Source organism: Carya illinoinensis, chromosome 1 (genome assembly GCF_018687715.1).
Source record: "Carya illinoinensis cultivar Pawnee chromosome 1, C.illinoinensisPawnee_v1, whole genome shotgun sequence".
Taxonomy (NCBI): domain Eukaryota; kingdom Viridiplantae; phylum Streptophyta; class Magnoliopsida; order Fagales; family Juglandaceae; genus Carya; species Carya illinoinensis.
In genome coordinates this window covers 19,404,400-19,410,399 of record NC_056752.1, presented here as the reverse complement: position 1 = coordinate 19,410,399, position 6,000 = coordinate 19,404,400, and positions in this window count along the sequence as shown.

Genomic DNA, 6,000 nt, shown 5'->3' with positions numbered 1-6,000 from the left:
AGAGAAACCTTGTGAGTGCATGAATGCTTAAGGGAAGTGGGTAAAGTAGAAGGCTTATGGTGAGATTCTTTCCAACATCACAACATGTATGTCTATTATATACTTTATCATTTCACAAAACATATATTTGTTACACATTTTACTATGCCATGAAATGTATATATGTTATATTTTATATTATATCACAAAATGTATATCTGTTACACATTATTATACTACATCATAGAATGTTTATATATTACATATTATGCCATGTCATGAAATGTTCATCTGTTACATATAATGTAATGTCACAAAATGTTATCTATTACACATTATTATATGTCACAAAATGCTTATCCATTTCACGTTATGCCATGTTATTTATCTCACGTATATATCACCTAACGTCACATTTGGTCATCTATCCTTTTGTTTCATGTCACGTCACGTCTCAAATACCGAGTATGTCTTGAAAATAGTTTTTCAAATCACGTCATGTCTCGAATATCTCAATTGATAATTTGCGCAAGGTACTTATAGTATAATCATTTTGATTGTTCGAATACCTCTACTCAGATGCTCATGATGTAATCATTCTGATTATCAAAATATTATTAGGTACTCATAATGTAATTATTCTGATTGTTTGGGTATCTCATTTAAAATACTTAAAGCATAGTCACCCTAATTGTTAGGGTATCTCATTTAAAATACTATTAGCATAGTCATTCTGATTTGGTATAGTCATTCTAATTATTAGGGCATCTCATTTAAAACACTCATGGTATAATTGTTCTGATTGTTTGAATATTTCTGACCGAATATGTGGGGTGTAATCATTTTGATTGTTCATTATTCTTGACGAAATAACTGGTGAAATTATTTTGATTGTTAAAATTCATTTTAGTTTCACATTCAATTCATACTCAGTTTTACGTTTAGTTTAGTTAACATTCACATTCTGTTTCAGTTCATGTTATTTCACATTCAGCTTTATGTCATGCTTTATTTCGCATTAGTTCTATTCAAGTCATGTTATTTATCAAGTCACGTCAAGGTTATTGATTTTCATATTTTTCATTCATACTTCTACTATCATGCATGAATCTTTAAACTGCTAGTTTAAGTTCTTTGTTAATTTTCTAAAATTTATAATTAAATCTTACCATGATAATCCCAACTATCATTCCTGAAATGGTAGACCATGCGTCAAGATCAGGAGATATACCAAAGGTTGACCGACTGGAGATGGTTGATTAGACTACAACGGTATGACATGGAGCTCATAGCCTCAACGCTCTGATTTATTGTTAGTATTATGGCATCATTGACCTAGTTGTGCAAGCTACTCAATGTATTAAACTAGTAGTTGCTTTGATTCTTGCATGTACATAAGGAGTTCGGTCTCTAGTACTCTTGTGATTATAGAACTTTTGGACTTATACTATAATCTTGAACATCTATCACATTTAGTTTATGAATTATGTTTCAATGTTTTGGGATATATATTATTTGGTGTATGATATTACTTAAAGGAAAAAAAAAAATCTGTTGCGAATATTGTATATTACTAGATGTATCACATCTTTATTTGTCATGAACGAGAGTAGATAACTTTGAATTGCATCTTTATTTGTAATATTTCTATTGTTCGAGTTCAAGGCTAGATAGTACATTGCAAAAGCCATTTTAGTGGTGCCGCTATACTAGATTTTGCCAAAAATTGATTGAGGTTATTTTTTTTGGTGAAAAACATGCATATTTGTTATACGTAAAGCAACCTCGATAATTTTTTTGCACTATTCTTTGTATATAAACGTAGAAATGAAATAGTTCTATTATGACAGGTGTAAACATGAACATTTTTAAACTTTGCTCTCCATTGCATAAAAAGTGAATATGACGTTAGAAATTTTTATATGATTATATGATATTTATTTAATTAGTACTATGTTTGATTATGGTATTGCATCTGAAAACCATATGGCATAACATTTTGTTTGCTTCTCTTCCGACCTTAGGTGTGAATTGTGGCCTCTGCTGTTATGTTGAAACCAACATTTCTATTTATAAGTGTGTCCACTTTAGAGACAATTGATATTTCAGGACAGGAGAGATAAGTGATTTTTCTAGAATAGGAGATGACAAAATGATAAGAGCCATTTAATCATATTATTTTTTTAACAAAAATGAAAATAGTTATTGTTTATACGACAATATGTCAGTTCGTGTACAAGCCTCGCGTTTAGTCTATATGAATATCATTTTTTTTTATTGGCTTGTTTAGACATTTGGATTATCTCAAAATTATATAAATCATATTGAAATGATTTAAGATGTTTCATTGGGTTATGAAAAAAATAAATTATTTGTACAAGCCCAATAGATAAGTTTTGCATAGACCCTTTGTAAAAAAGTATACCTCACTATGAAAAAGTGTACAAAAACTTTTTTTTCCAATGGGACCCACAATTTTATAAAAGGCTTGCACGAAATTTGTTTATTTGGGGCTAGTACCTAACATTACTATTTGGGAAAAAATTAGAAAAAAAGTTGAATAAAAATATTATAAAATTAAAAAATTGTTTACATATAATTTTTTAATATTATTTTTATTTCAAAATTTGAAAAACTTCTATTGATTTTGTATTTTGTTTTGAAATTTGTAAAAGTTATAATGATTAACTAATAATTAAATAAAAAATTAAAGATTTGAAATGGAAAATTATTTTATATTTAAGTGATATTTGAAAAAAAATTATAAATTTTTTTCGTATCATCTCATCAGCACCCCCCAACATGCCATAAATTCTCAATTTGCTTCTTAGGATCGGTAGAAAAAACTTATGGGAGATGCTAACAGCCGGTCGGGTGTAATAATTGCTTTTACACCTGCAAATGAGAAGATGCCACGTATGGATTGCAAGAAAATAGACAATACACCCACCATGCAGTTGATTATATGCTTTTCCATTTCTGTTCTACCATCTGGTTTTTGGTTCTATAACTTTTCTTTTATTGCAGCAGAGTGACCAAAATGAAATTAACTCTGTGTAGCCACTATAACGAGATTGGTCTTTAATGGTATCCAAATAACAGTTGCGGTAATTTTTTTTGTGGCTATTACAGGAACTTTGTGGGTGATTTTGGTCGTGTCCTGCTTTGGTTTTGTAAGTACAAATTCTGCATGTTAAGTTTGGATTGTTGAAAATTAGCTAAAAATTGAGAGTCAGTTGGTCATTCTAGTTCTAGAGTGATTAATTTAGCTTCAACATTTGATTATAATTCAAATTTTGTATAACTTGAGTTGTGTTATTGATATATGAATCTATTTATAGTTTTGGTGTTGTATTTTTTCCGTACAAATCCAAAGTGAAGATGTGCTATCTCTTTGTGAATTTTACAATAATTTTATGTAGTGATCGTACAGTTTGCATTGTAGGCTGATCAATTGATCACTGCTAGAATTGGTGAGTGAGTTCTGGCTCTTTTCTATAAGTTTAACAAAAGTTGAGGAAACAGAATTGTGGGTTGTGCCTGAGAGGTAGAGTTTTGGGATCTTGTCTATTTCTTTTCTAATGTCAGATAGTTTTGATTGCAATTTTGTGTTGCAAGTAAAAAAAATAGAGAATAGGAGGGGGGCTCGCAGGGACAGGAGGTGGGGGAGGGAGAGAAAAAAGAAGTGGAAGAGAGAGAAAATAAAATGAAATAATTTGTTGCATGTGAGTGTACATTTTAATTTATTATACATCCTGTACGACAGCTTTTTATTGGCTAGTGTTAAAATGCAATTTTCACCCTAACTGTTATGAGATTTTCCCAATACTACTACTACAGACAGCCAGGAAAAAAAAAAAAAAAAAAAAAAGAAAGAAAACTAGAAATGTGGGAAAGATGAAATTGTGAAAGCTTATTCTTCAAGTTTCAGAGAAACACCATTTGTTTCTGAGCTGCTTCTTGCATTTGGAATCCACATTGGCTTTTGTTTACAATGTTCGTGATTGTTTGAGATCATGCAGCTGGTTCACATTGTGCTTTGAAACAAAGTAGGAAAAACAATGCGTTTGCGTCACAATCTTCGGCATCGTCGTCTATAAGTAACCTGGTAAGAGCTTCATGCTTCTTCTTCTTCGTGTGGGTCTTCTCTAGCGTGTGGGTGTTTGTGATTTTCTAGTCTTGTACACACGCCTATCATTTGACTGAAAACTCTAATTTTTTTCTTTTATTTCGTTGGATCTTTGCATATATATGTAAATTACTAGAACTTTGAGGCGGCTCGCTTCTCTAGCATTCATTTTGAGTACCTCAATCATGTACAAGATAAATGCATTACAAATTTACACCCAAAGCCATAAAAACAAAGTATCCAAATTAACAAAACCATTCCATTAAAATGACAGTATGATTCAAGATATTATCAAAGTTTGGTCTGGGTTAAAAAAAATTCAAGTTCCAGTAGCTTCCCCATCTTCTTTTTTGTATTCAAATGAAAAATGATATTACTAATAATACTAGTGATGAAAAAAATATTAATAAAAGTTGTAAATGACTTTGAGTTTGAAGGCAATCATGATTTGGTTTCTTATATATAACTTCAAATCTTTGAAGCTCCAATTTTTGAGGTTTGTGCCCGTCGTGAGGCACTTACAAAATCACAACTCTAGACTTGAAGGGGAAAAGAAAATAAATGAAGAAAATCTTATTTTTTCTGGATGAGTATCTATCATTAAGAGTTTTTCTAGATATTACACATTTGCTTACTTTACTATTTACTTGTGGTTTATTGAGGGGAATGGTGTTGTTTGATTTTCTTAACTGTATACAGCTGTTACATATTGTGTTATAATTCCTAGAATCTTGAATGTTTTGGTAATGAATAATTATTTTTTAGGTATAAAAGTTTGGAATCTATACCAACTTAAAAATTTTATTTTAGTTTAAATTTGTGTGAATGAGAAATGAGATGCATTTGATGAATATAAAAAAATTGGAACCTATACCAGTTTGAGCATTTTATTTTATTTTAAATTTATGCAAATGGATATGAGATGCATTTGATGGATGATATCTTATTTATGAATATATATTGAGCTCCCCATGGTATTTGAAGAATTGATTTTCTTATGTACGATGCAAAAATTGTCTCATAGGTGAGAGGATTTGCAAAACCACCACACAACCGAATGTGGTGAGTGATCTCTTTATATATTTACTATATTTGAATCATTTACAAATCATGTACATAATGATGAATGGTAAAATAAAAGGAAACTAAATCAATCTATACAATAGAATTGCTGGAATTAAGGACAACTAAATAAGCCTAGAATTATGGTAAGGTTTCCTTAACAGTTTCCTTGACACCCCCCCGCAAGCTGAGCGTCGGATTGGAACAGACATGAAGCTTGGTACGGAAAAATTCAAAAAGAGGTCTAGGAACACTCTTAGTGAAGAGATCAGCAACCTGTAGGTGAGAAGGAACGTACTGCGTCTGAAGTTTGCCAGCAACCACAAGCTCCCTAAGAAAATGATAATCAAGCTCAACGTGCTTGGCCCGTTTGTGAGAAACAGGATTAGAGCTCAAGAAAATAGCACTTTTATTGTCACATAACAGGAGTGGTTTCTGTGAGAGAGGAACCTTGAGATCTTGAAGAAGGTGCATAAGCCAGAGAAGTTCAGCCGCAGCAGTGGCAAGAGCACGATATTCAGACTCACAACTGGAACGGGAGACAGTAGGTTGCTTCTTGGCACTCCAAGAGACTAAATTGTTGCCAAGATAAATAGAGTAACCAGAAGTGGAGCGACGAGTGTCAGGGCAACCAGCCCAATCAGCATCAGAGTAAGCAACCAGAGCACTAGAACCAACAGAGGGGCGGAAGGTGAGACCAAAATGAAGAGTGCCCTTGACATAGCGAAGAATACGTTTGACAGCCAAAAAATGATCAGTAGTCGGAGCATGCAAAAATTGGCTGACAGAGTTGACGGCATAAGCAATGTCTGGACGAGTGATGGTCAGGT